Source organism: Amblyomma americanum, chromosome 7 (assembly GCF_052857255.1).
Source record: "Amblyomma americanum isolate KBUSLIRL-KWMA chromosome 7, ASM5285725v1, whole genome shotgun sequence".
NCBI lineage: Eukaryota > Metazoa > Arthropoda > Arachnida > Ixodida > Ixodidae > Amblyomma > Amblyomma americanum.
In genome coordinates this window covers 16,770,100-16,786,857 of record NC_135503.1, presented here as the reverse complement: position 1 = coordinate 16,786,857, position 16,758 = coordinate 16,770,100, and the positions used below count along the sequence as shown (strand labels likewise).

Genomic DNA, 16,758 nt, shown 5'->3' with positions numbered 1-16,758 from the left:
GGAAGTGTCTGGGGGCTGGCGTGGTTAGACAGCACTACACTATATCACAAACTGGGCTCCGCCGTGGCTGAACCTACAGGTAATTTTCACGTGCGCCATTTTTGAGTACTGAGACTAGCTTCTGGAGTGTACGCGGGAACCGATTGGCTGTAGGTTGGCAATACGCTGATTAACAGAACTCTCGCGTTTTCGCTGAGCTTTCGGGTCCCAAAGATGGCGTCGGCGAAAACTATGTATACGCGCGCACTATGCAAACACCTACAAGCACCAGTTAGCGAGGCATTGTCAGAGACCATATGCGTAGCATGCGCGACTGCCTCTCACGGCCACCAAAACAGCAGCACTATGCATTGTCCCGCGTACTTGTTAGTAATCTCGAGGATAGGCGACATATAATTTCAGAGCATCTTGTCTGCCTGAGCACGCCGGCCGCTTTAGGGTATCGCTGGCAGTCTTGCAGGTTTGCTGTGAGGCAGGCATCGCCGGCTACGAAACATTCGTAAGAGCAAAACATTCGTAAGGTGAGGCCAGAACTGTCACAATTGTGAAGTACGTGTGTTCATGTTTTGCCTTTCTAAAACCGTGCACCGCTGTAAAGGCGAGCAGCGGCTTGGATTGGCTAACTGGAAGCAAAAGCCACAAGCCCAGTCGCGCATATGAACAGTTCGCGACTTTCGTGACTGACCAGTGCAAATAGCTCGCGCACACCACGAGCCATACTAGCCGCCGCTGTGGCTCAGTGGCTATGGCGCTCGGCTGCTGACCCGAAAGACGCGGGTTCGATCCCGGCGGCGGCGGTCGAATTTCGTTGGAGGCGAAATTCTAGAGGCCCGTGTACTGTGCGATGTCTGTGCGCGTTAAGGAACCCCAGGTGGTCTAAATTACCGGAGCCCTTCACTACGGCGCTCCTTAGTCGCTATGGGACGTTAAAACCCCGTAAACCAAACCAAACGAGCCATACTTGCGAGTTAACTTCATGAATTTGGTTGCGCATTTCACGCCGTCTTAACCGAACAAAGATGGCGGACACAGCGGCCCGCCTATTTTTGAGGGCACGGTATTCTGCTGGGAGCTAGCCATAATCTCGCCATGATCGTGAGGTCCTTTCTCGTCGGAATGGCTGGTAATTGTCTCTAGCGACAAAATATTGATGGCGCATGAAGTACAGTGCAGCCTTTGCGTTGTGCACATCTTCCTCAGCTGAAGATGGTGGCTTGGATGGTCCCTGCTGGAAACCATGAAACCCCATGCCACATCACGAAGGGCAAGACCTCTGAATCTATTCTGTATGCCTGCATAAGAAGCTGGTTGAATAGGAGCTACATGTTCTTGGCTGAGTGCGGCGGGAACGCGCGAAGGAAACTTCGCGCCATCTGGCGGCCATTTTGCCTTCCCGTGATCGCCTTCATGTGTTCACGTGACGGAAGGAGTGCTGCGGGAACGCGCGAAGGAATCTTCGCGCCACCTGGCGGCCATTTTGCCTTCACGTGAAGGGGATCACGTGATCACGTGACGGAAGGCCACGCCTAGCAACAGGGCTGGAAGAGAAGGCAACGGGCCAATGGGATCTCCGCCCGGTTAACGTGGCGCCACCTAGGCAGCTACTTAAAGCCCCGCAGATGCAGGCAAGGCGTCATTCGGCCTACAGAAGTGGCCAGAGGAGGAGGTCCCGCCGAGGGCTCCGGCCCCCGGCGGGGGCATCCGTGCCCGCATGCTGCCCAAGCCGAGCCCGTTCCGCCAGCCTTAGGTGAGTTGGGGCACTTTTATGGAATTGTTTCTCGTTGACGAACTTTGTCGTTACGTGGCCCCTGTCTATTAATCTCAGTGCTACGTTGTCTTGTGCACAAATCTGACTGCGTATAGCGAGCAGAGGTACTTTAGGCTCCCCTTCTTTATTGAGCCAGCACATTACCGATGAGACATCTTAGCCTATCTTGATACCCGCAGGAGAGGGTTTTTATTTGGGCCAGCCAAGGTTGAGTATGCTGATTGACTTCATGACCAATGCCTGCAGCGTATGAGGGCCTACAGCAACCGCAGGAGATAGCTGGCAACCGGTGTAGCTGCTCAGTATTGCGTTGTTTTGAAAAGGAGACCTCTTCTATGCTTGCGCAGTTTGCAAATATCTCGATGCATCGATACGCTGGGCAGAGTTGGAACAGGTGTACTGTATATATGCGAGCGTGGCCACTACAGCCTGCTCTTACAGCAGTTCGTGTGCCGGTTGCGGGGAGAACAAGTGACAACAGCTTCAGAAAACTTGTCTGCCGTAGCGGGACTGTCATCTAAGCAGCCGTCGGTGAGGACCGAGCCGAGGTCTTGCTGATTCAGCAGATTGGAGTGCATTGTCTTCTCCGCGTCCCTGAATTCTTGCACCGGCGTGGAACTAGCACACGGTAATAATTAGGAGCGGAAATCACGAGCCGTTTCCGCGATGAACGGCTCATGATTGCACGGTGGCATACAGAGCGCGGAGACCAGCATGGTCACCGTGGAATGTCACCAACCAGCCGTATTCGCCATTCTTGATCCCGATTGTTTCGCTTTCCCGCCGATCACCTGCTGTCGATGTTACGAGTGGAAAGTTCTGTGCATTCGAGTGAGAGCGCCGCCCCTGTGCGGCATCTCGGCCGAACCAAGATGGCTGCTTCCGGGGTCAGCTCAGGTTTCATCACGCCACCGGTGCCGCAGAGGATGCCGGTACAATGGCGCCTCCGGCGGGCGCCGTGACAGAAGGTGTTGATATCGGAAAGCGAGGTTTGTCTCACGATTGCGAGAAGGCATTTTACTTAATTTTATTTGGGATTGCATTTCACTCAAACTGTAAATACTGAAAAAAAAAATAACCAGGGCACTTAGTCTGCTTACCTGGAGGAAAGCGAAAGCATGGAACTTTCCAGAACGCGGGTTTTTTGCACGACGCCAGTATGCGTTGTTTTTTTTTTTTTGTTCATTCTAGTTTTGGCGTCCACGTGCTATTTCGACATCCTTGGCTACTGTGCCGTCCAAATGTAAATTTCGCGTTTAATTAATTACCGTCCATCAATCAAATTTTTCCCACAACAAGATCTCATCACGCACTATCTAACAAAATCAATCTTTTTCACATTTACCCTTATGGGACGACAGAATCGTGCGGGGAAGGTTTTGCTGATGCGACATAACCATCTATTGCTTTCGCATTAAAAAAAAAAAATTGAAAGAAATCTGTACGGGGAGCCTTACTTGTCTCCTAGTGACTTTCAATTGGACTCGTGGCTACTTATACTTTGTAAGGCAGTACAATAATGGAATCGCTAGTAATTCTCCACTTCTTCAGCGCACAACATCCTGTAAGGCAGTAATGGAATGGTTAGTTATTTTTCCACTTGTTCAGCGCAGAAAGAAGTTCGTTTTATTTTGTGCCAGAGCGTTGCAACTGGTGACGTCGCAAGACCACGCGCCATGGTTGGGCCGGCCGCTGGTGTACGCCCTGCTCCCCCCCCCCCCCCCTCGATTATTTTTTTGTCGCTTTGACTATTGAGTTTCGCAGCCTATCGCTCGTTACATCATACTTTACTGTTTTTCGGGAACAGTTCACCTGAAAGAAATAGGCTCAAAATCATCCTTCATAATCGAAAAAGATCACGGTCAGTCACATACTCGCCTGTCATTCAGTGCAGCAAAGCGTAGCAAGTATGATTCACTGCGTGTATTCTTCCAACAGCAACCTACCCAAACGAGCTGCAATGAGCATCTCAAGGACGACACTTTCCTGCGAGACCTGTCGGTAACTATCTACCGACATGACGTACTGCTGCAAAGTTGGCACATATCGGTAAGAGCTACCATCATCACGACACGAGCAGCAGAAAGGGTAATCATGTGCACTGAGCAGGCCAAAATGATAGCGGTGACATAAGTGGGGCGCCAATGCTTCACATTGAGTGGATATCTGAGCTGCACTATAATGTTGATGGGGAGGCGTGGTAGAGAATGGTACATAAGCGCGGACACTTCCAAAAATTTCTTTAGACTGTCTATACACTTCTGTCTATAATGTCTGTTAAACTTCCACAGACAAATCCTATCGACTAGTCAATAGACATTGAAAATCCTATAGATTTGTGGCCATACACGTTTAGTAGACTTTTTCTATAGACACTCTTCAGACTACGAATAGACAAAAAGAAATTTCTCTAGGAAAGCAATACAGTCTATAAGAAATCTCTAGAAAGTCGATACACCTTTTTATTAGAGGATAACCAGCTTACAAAATTAGTGGAGACATCAAATTTTGCTTGTGCATTCTTTCTTTGAGATAATGCGCAAGACATCACTAAACATGTACTACCGCGCCGAATTCGGATAAGGCCAGCAAGTGATATATAATTCAATTTTATCTCATACCTTTTGGTCTTCAACAGCCGAACTGTGGCTCTGACTAGACAGACGAGTTGCGGCAATACTGAGGTCACGTGAGGCACTCAAAAGCAGCGAAGTAATAGCTGTTCGGTATGTTACTGTCATGCTGGCTTTTGGGGCAGGCTGCCGTATGAGGCGGAGTGCATTTAAGCGAGGAGTTCATTGCACGTTAGGGCATAGCCCACTTGGCGTCCTTAGGTTAGCCCGAGATTTACAGTTGTTCAGCCTGTAGTGTTCTCCAGATACGCATTCTATTGCGCCACGCAGTCGTGACTATGATGGCCGATCGGCTGACTCTACAGCAATTCCGGAATTATTATCCCCAGAGGAAGTGTCTGGGGGCTGGCGTGGTTGGACAGCACAACACTGTATCAGAAACGGGCTCCGCCGTGGCTGAACCTACAGGTAATTTTCAGGTGACTTCACAAGCGGCATTTTTGAGTACAGAGACTAGCTTCTGGAGTGTACGCGGGAACCGATTGGCTGTAGGTTGGCAATACGCTGATTAACAGAACTCTCGCGTTTTCGCTGAGCTTTCGGGTCCCAAAGATGGCGTCGGCGAAAACTATGTATACGCGCGCACTATTTATTAAAACACCTACAACACCAGTTAGCGAGGCATTTTCAGAGACCATATCCGTAACATGCGCGACTGCCTCTCACGGCCACCGAAACAGCAGCAGTATGCGTTGTCCCGCGTACTTGTTAGTGATCTCGAGGATAGGCGACATCTAATTTCAGAGCATCTTGTCTGCCTGAGCAGGCCGGCCGCCTATGCAGCCGCTTTAGGCTTTCGCTGGAGTCTTGCAGGTTTGCTGTGAAGAAGTCATCGCCGGCTACGAGACGTTCGTAAGGTGAGGCCAGAACTGTCGCAACTGTGGAGTACGTGTGTTCATGCATTGCCTTCCTAAAAGCGTGCACCGCTGTAGAAGCGAGAACCGGCTTGGATTGGCTAACGGGAAGCAAAGGCCACAAGCCAGGTCGCACATATGAACAGTTCACGACTTTCGTGACTGACCAGTGCAAATAGCTCGTGCACACCACGAGCCATACTTGTGAGTTAACTTCGTGAATTTGGTTTCGAATTTCACGTCGTCTTAACCGTACAAAGATGGAGAGCACAGCGGCCCGTTTATTTTTGAGGGCACGGTATTCTGCTGGGAGCTAGCCATAATCTCGCAACGATCGTGAGGTCCTTTCTCGTCGGAATGTCTGGGAATTGTCTCTAGCGACAAAATATTGATGGCGCATGAAGTGAGTGCAGCCTTGGCGTTGTGCACGTCTTCTTCAGCTAAAAGTGGTGGCTTAGACGGCCCCTGCTTGAAACCATGAAACCCCATGCCACAACGAAGGGCAAGACCTCTGAATCTATTCCGTGCTAATAGCGTCCTTCGACTTTCTGTATGCCTGCATAAGAAGCTGGTTGAATAGGAGCTACATGTTCTTGGCTGAGTGCTGCGGGAACGCGCGAAGGAATCTTCGCGCCATCTGGCGGCCATTTTGCCTTCCCGTGATCGCCTTCATGAGATCACGTGACGGAAGGAGTGCTGCGGATACGCGCGAAGGAATCTTCGCGCCCCCTGGTGGCCATTTTGCCTTCACGTGATCGCCTTCATGTGATCACGTGACGGAAGGAGTGCTGCGGATACGCGCGAAGGAATCTTCGCGGCCCCTGGTGGCCATTTTGCCTTCCCGTGATCGCCTTCATGTGATCACGTGACGGAAGGAGTGCTGCGGATACGCGCGAAGGAACCTTCGCGTCCCCTGGTGGCCATTTTGCCTTCCCGTGATCGCCTTCATGTGATCACGTGACGGAAGGAGTGCTGCGGATACGCGCGAAGGAACCTTCGCGTCCCCTGGTGGCCATTTTGCCTTCACGTGATCACGTGACGGAAGGAGTGCTACGGAAACGCGCGAAGAAACCTTCGCGCCATCTGGCGGCCATTTTGCCTTCACGTGACGGAAGGCCACGCCTAGCAACAGGGCTGGGAGAGAAGGCAACGGGCCAATGGGATCTCCGCCGGGTTAACGTGGCGCCACCTAGGCAGCTACTTAAAGCCCCGCAGATGCAGGCAAGGCGTCATTCGGCCTACAGAAGTGGGTAGAGCGGGAGGTCCCGCCGAGGGCTCCGGCCCCCGGCGGGGGCATCCATGCCCGCATGCTGCCCAAGCCGAGCCCGTTCCGCCAGCCTTAGGTGAGTTGGGACACTTTTATGGAATTGTTCCTCGTTGACGAACTTTGTCGTTACGTGGTTCCTGCCTGTATTAATATCAGTGCTACGTCGTCTTGTGCACAAATCTGACTGCGTATAGCGAGCGAAGGTTCTTTAGGCTCCCCTTCTTTATTGAGCCAGCACATTACCGCTGAGACATCTTAGCCGATGTGTTGGCATAAAGCTGTTCGGGATCTATCTTAATGCTCGCAGGAGAGGCTTTTTATTTGGGCCAGCCAAGTTTGAGTATGCTGATGGACTTCATGACCAATGCCTGCAGCGTATGAGGGCCTACAACCACCATAGGAGATAGCTGGCAACCGGTGTAGCTGCTCAGCATTTCGTTGTTTTAGAAGGAGACCTCTGCTATGCTTGCGCAGTTTGCAGATACCTCGATGCATCGATACGCTGGGCAGAGTTGGAATATGTGTACTGTATATATGCGAGCGTGGCCACTACAGCCTGCACTTACAGCAGTTCGCGTGCCGGTTGCGGGTAGAAAAAGTCACAACAGCTTCAGAAAACTTGTCTACCGTAGAGGGACTGCCATCTAAGCAGCCGTCGGTAACGACCAAGCCAAGGTCTTGCTGATTCAGCAGTCTGGAGGGCATGGTCTTCTCCGCATCCCTGAATTCTTGCAGCGCCGTGCAACTAGCATACGGTAATAATTAGGAGCGGAAATCACGAGCCGTTTCCGCGATGAACGGCTCATGATTGCACGGTGGCATACAGAGCGCGGAGACCAGCATGGTCACCGTGGAATGTCACCAACCAGCCGTATTCGCCATTCTTGATCCCTATTGTTTGGCTTTCCCGCCGATCAGCTGCTGTCGATGTTACGAGTGGAAAGTTTTGTGCATTCGAGTGAGAGCGCCGCCCCTGTGCGGCATCTCGGCCGAGCCAAGATGGCTGCATCTGGGGTCAGCTCAGGTTTCATCACGCCACCGGTGCCGCAGAGGATGCCGGTACAATGGCGCCTCCGGCGGGCGCCATGACAGAAGGTGCTGATATCGGAAAACGAGATTTGTCTCACGACTGCGAGAAGGCATTTTACTTAATTTTATTTAAGAAAGCATTTCACTCAAACTGTAAATACTGAAAAAAAATAACCAAGGCACTTAGTCTGCTTATGTGGTGGAATGCGAAAGCATGGAACTTTCCAGAACGCGGGTTTTTTCCGTGACGCCAGTATGCGTTGTTGTTTTTTTGTTCATTGTAGTTTTGGCGTCCACGTGCTATTTCGACATCCTTGGCTACTGCGACGTCCAAATGTAATTTTTGCGTTTAAATAATTACCGTCCATCAACCAAATTTTTGCCACAGCAAGATCTCATCACGCACTATCTAACAAAATCAAACTTTTTCACATTTAGCCTTATGGGACGACACAATCGTGCGGGGAAGGTTTTGCTGACGCGACATAACCATATAATGCTTTCGCATTAAACAAAAAAATTGAAGGAAACCTGTGCGGGAGCCTTATTTGTCTCCTAATTACTTTAAATTGGACTCGTTTCTACTTACATTTTGTAAGGCAGTACAATAATGGAATCGCTAGTAATTCTCCACTTCTTCAGCTCAAAACATCCTGTAAGGCAGTGCAGTAATGAAATGGTTAGTTATTTTTCCGCTTGTTCAGCGCAGAAAGAAGTTCGTTTTATTTCGTGCCAGAGCGTTGCAACTGGTCCACGCGCCATGATTGGGCCGGCCGCTGGTAAACGCCCTGCCCCCCCCCCCCCATTATTTTCTTGTCGCTTTGACTATTGTGTTTCGCACCCTATCGCTCGTTATATCATACTTTACTGTTTTTTTCGGGAACAGTTCACCTGAATGATCTTTAGGCTCAAAATCATCCTTCATAATCGAAAAAGCTTACGGTCAGTCACATACTCGCCTGTCATTCAGTGCAGGAAAGCGTAGCAAGTATGATTCACTGCGTGTATTCTTCCAACAGCAACCTACTCAAAAGAGCTGCAATGAGCATCTCAAGGACGACACTTTCCTGCGAGGCCTGCCGGTAGCTATCTACCGACATGCCGTACTGCTGCAATGTTTCCACATATCGATAAGAGCTAGCTACCATCATCACGACACGAGCAGCAGAAACGGTATTCATATGCATTGGGCAGGTCAAACAGATTCCGGTGGCTGAAAGGAACGTCAAATGCTTCACGCTGACTCTGCATGTCTCAGCTGCGCTGTTATGTTGATGGGGATGGGGGGTAGAGAAAATAGTGCAGAAGCACGGACCCTTCCAAAAATTTCTTTGCATAGTCTATAGACTGTCCTTACACTTCTGTCTATAAAGACTAGACTTTCTATGGACACTTCTTATCGACCAGTCTATAGACAGTCGATATATTTATGGCCGTACACTTTTAGTAGACTTTTTTCTAAACAGATTGCGAATAGACAAAGCGAAATTTCTCTAGGAAGGCAATAGAGTCTATAAGAAACTCTAGAAAGTCGATACACCTTTTTATTAGGGGATAACCAGCTTACAAAATTACTGGAGGCATCAAATTTGGTTGTGCGTTCCTTATTTGAGATAATGCGCAAGACATCACTAAACAAGTACTACCGCGCCGTATTCGAATAAGGTCAGCAAGTGATATATATAATTCAATTTTATCTCATACCTTTTGGTGTTTAGCCGCCGAACTGTGGCGGTGACTAGACAGACGAGTTGCGGCAATACTGAGGTCACGTGAGGTAGTCAAAAGCAACGAAGTAATAGCTGTTTGGTATTTTACTGTCATGCTGGCTCTTGGGGCAGGCTGCCGTATGAGGGGAGTGCATTTAAGCGAGGAAGCAACGATTATGTCGCAGGTTTTGTGCGCCTAACGTAGCTTTGACGTCATAGACGAGTTTTTGTGCGCCTCACGTAACCGCAACGTTGCCGAATAAATGCCGTCTGTGACGTCATACCTACCTTTCGGTGGTTGAAACCGAAACAACGCAACAGAAAAAGACATAAATCTTTTTGCGGGTGTAGGCAAATCCTACCCTCTAGTCCATGTAAAGTAATGGCTCGCGCAATTACTCCGAAAAAGAACATCCGACCAAAAATCTGTCTCAACTCTTTTAACCTTTTTGCCGCCATTAAAACTAACTAAAAAATCTAATCAACGTATGAACGGTTTGGGACGTATAATATTGAGTCGTTGCAGCGACCACAGAATGGTAAGGTCTCGAATTAGCTTAGACTTGACGAGGGAACGGAGGAAGCTATTGAAGAAGTCCATTAACGAGCTAGCGGCAAGAGGGAAAATAGAGGAATTCAGGATATCGCTGCAGAGCAGATATTCAGCTTTAATTGAGGAAGACGATCCTAATGTTGATTCAATGATTGATAATCTGGCAGCTATCATTATGGAGTGAGGAGTAGAAGTAGGCGGTAGGACGGTTCGACAGGATACCGGCAAGCTATCTCAGGAGACGAAATATCTTATTAACGAACGTCAAAGCATGAGGGCGTCTAACCCTACAGACAGAATAGAACTAGCAGAGCTATCGAAGCTATTAAATAAGCGCAAAGTAGCCGGCATAACGAAGTTTAATATGGAGAGAATCGAGCATGCTCTAAAGAACGGAGGTAGCCTAAAAGCAGTGAAGAGGAAACTAAGCATAGGTAAAAACCAGATGTATGCGTTAAGAGACCAGGAAGGCAATGTCATTAGCAATATGGATAAGATAGTTAAAGTAGCCGAAGAGTTCTACATAAATCTATACAGTAGTCAATGCAATCAGAGCGTTAATGATGGAGACAGCAGCGCAACAGCAATGCGTCATCCCGCCAGTGACTAAAGAGGAAATAAAGCCTTAGGAGCAATGCAAAACGGAAAAGCAGCTGGTGAGGATCAGGTAACAGCAGATCTGTTGAAAGACGGAGGAGAGATTCTGCTGGAAACACTAGCCACCCTGTACACGCAATGCCTTATGACCTCAACCGTACCAGAAGCTTGGAAGAACGCAAATATAAACTTAATTCATAAGAAAGGAGACCCCAAAGACTTGAAAAATTACAGACCGATCAGCTTACTCTCCGTTTTTTACTAAGGTAATCGCTAATACAGTCAGGGCAACGTTAGACTTTAATCAACCAAATGAGCAGGCAGGCTTTCATAAAGGATATTCCACAATAGATCATATCCACACTATCGATCAAATGATAGAGAAATGCGCTGAATATATCCAACCACTCTATATAGCCTTCATTGATTATAAAAAGCATTTGATTCAGTGGAAACCTCAGCAGTCATACAGGCATTGCGGAATCAGGGTGTAGATGGGCCTTATGTCAAAATGCTTGAAGATATATATAGCAACTGCACAGCTACTATAGTCCTCCATAAAGTCAGCAATAAAATTCCAATAAGGAAGGGCGTCAGGCAAAGGGACACGATCTCGCCAATGCTTTTCACCGCCTGTTTACAGGAGGTATTCCGAGGCCTGAATTGGGAACAGTTGGCGATAAGAGTTAATGGAGAATTCCTAAATAATCTGCAATTCGCTGATGACATTGCCTTGCTGAGTCACTCAGGAGACGAACTGAAAATCATGATTAATGAGTTAGACAAACAGAGCAGTACGGTGAGTCTAGAAATTACCATGCAGAAAACCAAATTAATGTTCAACAGTCTAGCAAGGGAACAGCAGTTCACAATTGGCAGTGAGGTGCTGGAAGTGGTAAAAGAATTCGTCTACTTAGTGCAGGTGGCGTCAGTTGATCCGGATCATGAGAGGGAAATAGCTAGAAGGATAAGAATGGGGTAGAGCGCATATGGCAGGTTCTCTCAGATTACGAGTGGCAGTTTACCAATTTCCGTCAAGAGAAAAGTGTACAACAGCTGTATCTTACCGGTACTCACCTACGGGTCAGAAACGTGGAGGCTAACGAAAAGAGTTCAGCTTAAGTTAAGGACAACGCAGCGAGCCATCGAAGGGAAAATGATAGGTGTACCGTTAAGAGATCGGAAGCGGGCAGAGGGGGTGAGGGAACAAACACGGATTAATGACATCCTAGTCGAAATCAAGAGAAAGAAATGGGCTTGGGCAGGGCATGTAATGCGAAGGCAGGATAACCGCTGCTCCTTAGGGGTAACGGAGTGGATTCCAAGGGAAAGTAAGCGTAGCAGGGGGCGGCAGATGGTTAGGTGGGCGGATGAGATTAAGAAGTTTGCAGGCATAGGGTGGGCGCAGCTGGCAAAGGACAGGGTTAGTTGGAGAGACATGGGAGAGGCCTTTGCCCTGCAGTGGGTGTAGTCAGGCTGATGATGATGAATACTTAGGTGGTTAAGGGAGCACAACTGCACGGAGGAAGCCACGAAAGCACCAAAGATTAAGTTCGACGTTGACAAAATCAGTCATTGGCAATTTGGACAAAATAGTTCCAGTAGAAGAAGCATTCCACACATGCTTTTTGTGCAGTATCCGGAACGATAATGAAACGAATAGTGAGAATAACGGTGCTGAAGGGATAAAAACTAGAGATGTAACTAAAGAGGGGAAAACAGTGCAGGGGCGAAAGCGGCTTATCAAGTAGGTGCGAATCTGCTGAAGGACGGTGGAGTTATTTTGCCAGGAAACGTTGAAACTCTTCCACAAGACACCGAAGCGTGGCCTTGTGGTAGAGTATCCGCCTCGAACTCGGGAAGTGCTGGGTTCGATCCCCAGTGCTGCCGCGTATACCACCGGTTTTCTAGTGGGTACAAGATTTCCTCCGGCCTGGTTCTCGGCTCAACCATGCAATTTCGGCCACGCCGGGATCCCCCGAATGTGCCGCGCTACAGCGTCAAGCGTAATAGCGTTCTCGAAATTCGAAAACTGAAATTTTAGTTGACCGGTAGTAACAGCCACAACAAACTACAACAAAGCGATTAACTGTGATAGTTAATAGCTACCACCTTACTAGTTGACACGGTTCATGTGTTTTCTGACGTCCGTCATCACTTGTATTCCTATGCTGCAAAAGCCTTTGTTACAACTTATGTCTGAGGAAGGTTGCTCTTGAATATTACTAGCCCGCTTCGCTAAAACACTCTATGTATCCTTCAGGGTGAACAGAAAGTATTTCATTCACTTTATACTACAGCACTCATAGATGTTGCGGAACTAGGGGATTGAGGAAACCTGTGTAAATATGCTATAAAATATCTGCTGAGATTTCACAACCACCATGGTCTTCCACAAAAGAGTGTGAGAATTCCTGTCAGAAACGGTTTCACGCAAGGTGGCACAATCTGTCGGCTATAATTCCCTGCGAGTTTGGAAGAGGTATTCAGGGCCTGGATCTCAAAACAGGTAACAGAGGAGGCCGCACTAAACTTCGATTCTCTGATCGTATTGCGGTGCAAAATAACTCAGGAGAGGGACTCCAAGGCGTGATAAAGATCCTGACCACATAACGTATAGCGGCAGGATTGAAAAATAATGAGAAGAGAACTAAAGATCAATAACCTGAGAGGATATCTGGACGAAGTAGTGACCACAGCTTCGGATCATGAGAAAGAAATTACATGGATGAAGTTACGGAGGGTACTTAGAATACTTACGTGCTTTGAAGGTGAAACCATTCATTTTTTAAATTACATTGTTTAATTGACATTTTGTTTCCTTTCTAATGACGCACGCATACTCATTAGCACACAGTCGTAAGGCAAAAGAGAGAGAGAGAAATAACATTTATTAGCACCCGTCAAAAGGATGATGGGTATCCGAGGCGCCGCTCGGTCCCAGCCATGTCCTCCCCCTCAGCCGTCGACCGGGATCTCTTGGATCTCAGCAGCGGCAAGGGCGAGACGGATGACTTCACGTTGTTTAGCTTCGTCCTCGTTGTGAAGCAGTGCCTCCCAGGACTCATCTGTTCGGTCAAGTTGTCCAAAGCTCGGACATGTCCATACCATATGGATCATGTCCGCTATGCCGTCGCAACGTTTGCACCTGGGGCTGAAAATATCAGGGTGCCACTTGCTATAAAGCTGAGGGTTAGGGAATACTCCGGTGTGGAGCTTGCGCCACACAACGTCTTCGTTTTTGGTTAGCTGCTTACTTGCTTTTGGAAGTACCGCTCGGCCTAATTTGTAATGGTTTAGGATTTCCTGATACGTGTTAAGGTAGTCTTCGAACTGTGCGCGAGGGGGACGGGGTTGTGCACAAGACGCCACTAGGATCCCGGAAAGTAGCTAATCCCCGGGCCAGTGCGTGCGCTTTCTCGTTTCCGGATACGCTAGGTTCACCGTTATTAGCCAAGCAACAACGCGGTTCTGTGGCCTCTGGGTTGCGTGCTCTCCTCGCAGTCCGAAGGTCCGTGGTTCAATTCCCGCGTCCCTCATAGCCTGATCCGCTTTGGGACGTTAAACCCCCGTAAACGATTCAATTCTCCGCACCTTCGGAAGAACTTTTTTTTTCGTTTGCTGACGGCCTCATCGGGGGTTTTGTGGACCACTTTTCCTGGACTCCGACAAAGACGCGCCGGGTCTTGTTGCTAACTAATGGACCATATTAGGCTTTCGACTTAATAAAGTTAGGTTGGAGCTTATCTGGGAACCACTTCCAGGTTATCAACTGCAGTTTACCAATATGTATCCCTCAGAAGGAAGGCACTTGCATATATTAACAGCTGTATTCCGCCAATTCTAATCTATGGAGCCGAAACCTTGAGGTTTAAAGAAGAGCTCGAAGTTAAATCGATGACCGCAGCGAGCTATGACAAGGAAATTGATGGGCGGGTGATATTAAGGGACAGAAAACCCCGAAAGTTCCGAGAAAACTGTGCTACGCCATTTACATGTCTTCAAAATCTTCAGCTGTTTGATCCTGTCCACAGCAGCAAGATGCGATACATTGTACCTATTGGTTTGGTGGAGCAGGACATGTCACCGAATCAATAGCAAGTGCTAGAACTGCGCGGTTTTAGCAAATGATCTCTGGACAGAAATTAATGTCAATCCAATGGGAAAGGGAGCGCTGTTCGAGTTTGCAGACAAGAAGTGCTCGTCATGTATCCTAAAGAGACGCGAAGCAAATTTTGAAAAAAAAAATTCAAGTGCAGAACACTTAGCTCTCAGTCTGTGATTACGCCGAAATGTAATAGTCGCTCTGCGTATGTTTCAGAGGATTGTTTACTTTTACGCATTTTTTTTTATAGGATGGCCAGCCGCTTTGTAAAGCGCGAAGCGAAGGGAGTGACGTCATAACCGCTTCGTCAGCCGGCTGGCTGGTTTCGGTCACTATAGAAGCGCGCCGTCGCACAGCTGTGTGACACGAAGCCTGGTTCCGTTGGCGATCAAATTCGCTCTACCAGCGATCGACATACGGCTCTGAGCATCACGAAGCTTTGCATCCGCCAAAAAGAAAGGCCCTGCGGCTACGAGCCGTAGGCGCCAAGCGATCTGCGAACTGTTGTGACGATTTGTACAGGTCATTGCCACTAGAGAGCGAGCGGCGGTGTCACTGCATTCCCCGTACAGTGGGTTCGCTGCTTAGCCGAGTCTTCGCCCACACAATGCATGCTCGCAGGTCAGACAACCCAGCGAGCATGCCCGCTCAGACGTGTTTGCTGACGACTGTAGTCATGCCAGTCGCGCGGTTGCAGGTGTAGCTGACAGGAGACGGAAGCAGCGAAACCTGTCGCTCGGTTCAGGCGCGCCGATCGCGCTCACCGGAAGCAAGCTTATGGGGAACCTGCGCTGCCAAGGTGGCACTGCAATTGTTCCATTCGGTGACTCAAAACTGCTTTTGTCAGCCGGTTGGGCCGCTGCAAACGCGAGAACACATTCTGCGCGATTAGAAACCCGCGTTTGGCTGACAGCATTCACTGCCTAGCTTCTCGGCGTAGCCCAGATAGCTGACGCACGGTACGCGCGCCTTCGACAGAGCGAGGAGGCTCACGCCAATAAGCGCCTGAAGGCGGCGCGGAAAAGTATTAAGAGTACTACCCAAAACTGCTTGCTCTTCTCGCTAGGCAGTGTGTTATGGCGCTGCAATCGGCACCGCAAACTTCAGCGCAAGTTCCCCATAGCGGCGCAAGAGAGGCACACCGGTGCTGCTCAAAACAGGGCACGAACGAGAGCGTGAGCCGGCGGGTGCCAAGGCCAGACGTGGGCCAGTTTGTGTATACGTCGTGCATGGTCTACTGGGGCCATACCGGAAGAAGGAAAGGACGGTGCCGTACTCTTCGTTTTCGGTGTCGTCACCGTTGGTAGATAAGGTAGGCCAGATGAGATAGGTTCAGATCAAGACAGATAAGCTTAGCACGAAGACCGATTCGCCAGGTGCTCTGCGGAAGGCTTTGCGGGTGCTTCGCGACGCGTGGTCGCCCGAGCTCGTCGTTCTTTGCAGGGCTTCCTCTTGCTTCGAAGCGCGTGAACCTTTCTACGTGCTTTTGCCGCGGGCAGTAGTTTTATCGAGATTACCCGGGGGAAGAGGAGGTGCCGCGGCCTGTGCGAGTTCTTTGCAGAGTACTTCAGCCGGCATGGAAATGCCCTGAAGACTGAGGTGCGTACCTGGCTTGGCTTGCTTTCGGCGAAAACGTTCATTTGGCTGCAGAGTTTTAGGTGTGCCGAAATTCACGTTAAACCAATATGTCATAAATTAGTGCTGGCTAATTGAAGCGGAAACCGTCCCACTCTCCCTCAGTTTCAAAAAATGCACGCCTCTGAACATGACAGCTAGACAAAAAGTTGCGTTGTATCAAATGGGAAATATATTCTTTTTATGATAAGTATCTTACCTCTTTCGTAGAATACAATATGAACCAAAATGTTCGCATTAACGAGATACGGCACTAAATAACTTATCCTTCCCGGCGAGCTCGTGGCGCATGAAAGACCCTTACTTGTCTTGCCTTGTCTGAATGGTCCTTGCCATTTCCTGAAGAGAATAAATAACAATTAGGCGGCTCTCATAGCCTGAGTCGCTTTGGGCGTTACGTTAAACCCCATAAACCACAATAACATTAATGTTTTCTTTGGGGTGAGCTGCGTGCGGTGCTACTGATCTGGAGTATGAAGCGAGTTTTGAAGTTTCTGTGTCGAACGCGACCGATGTGAAAGCAGACAAAAATAAAAGTTCCCAGAATCAACAAGCTTCGCGTCCCGCTTAGTAATACAGGCAGCATATGTGCATCGACCTCAGCAAGA

General features: G+C 48.8%; 1 protein-coding gene across 3 annotated transcripts in view; it reads left to right on the top strand.

Moving 5' to 3' along the window:
- Positions 1–16,758, top strand: part of LOC144098573 (uncharacterized) — a 49,683-nt gene that overhangs the window by 17,382 nt on the left and 15,543 nt on the right. The window contains exon 1 of one of the 3 annotated variants that reach the window (XM_077631320.1): positions 6,487–6,598. The exons of the other annotated variants lie outside the window; for them this stretch is intronic. The gene's annotated coding sequence lies outside the window, so the exon portion shown is untranslated. Of the gene's footprint in view, positions 1–6,486; positions 6,599–16,758 lie in introns of those variants that run through there. 3 annotated transcript variants of the gene reach the window in all.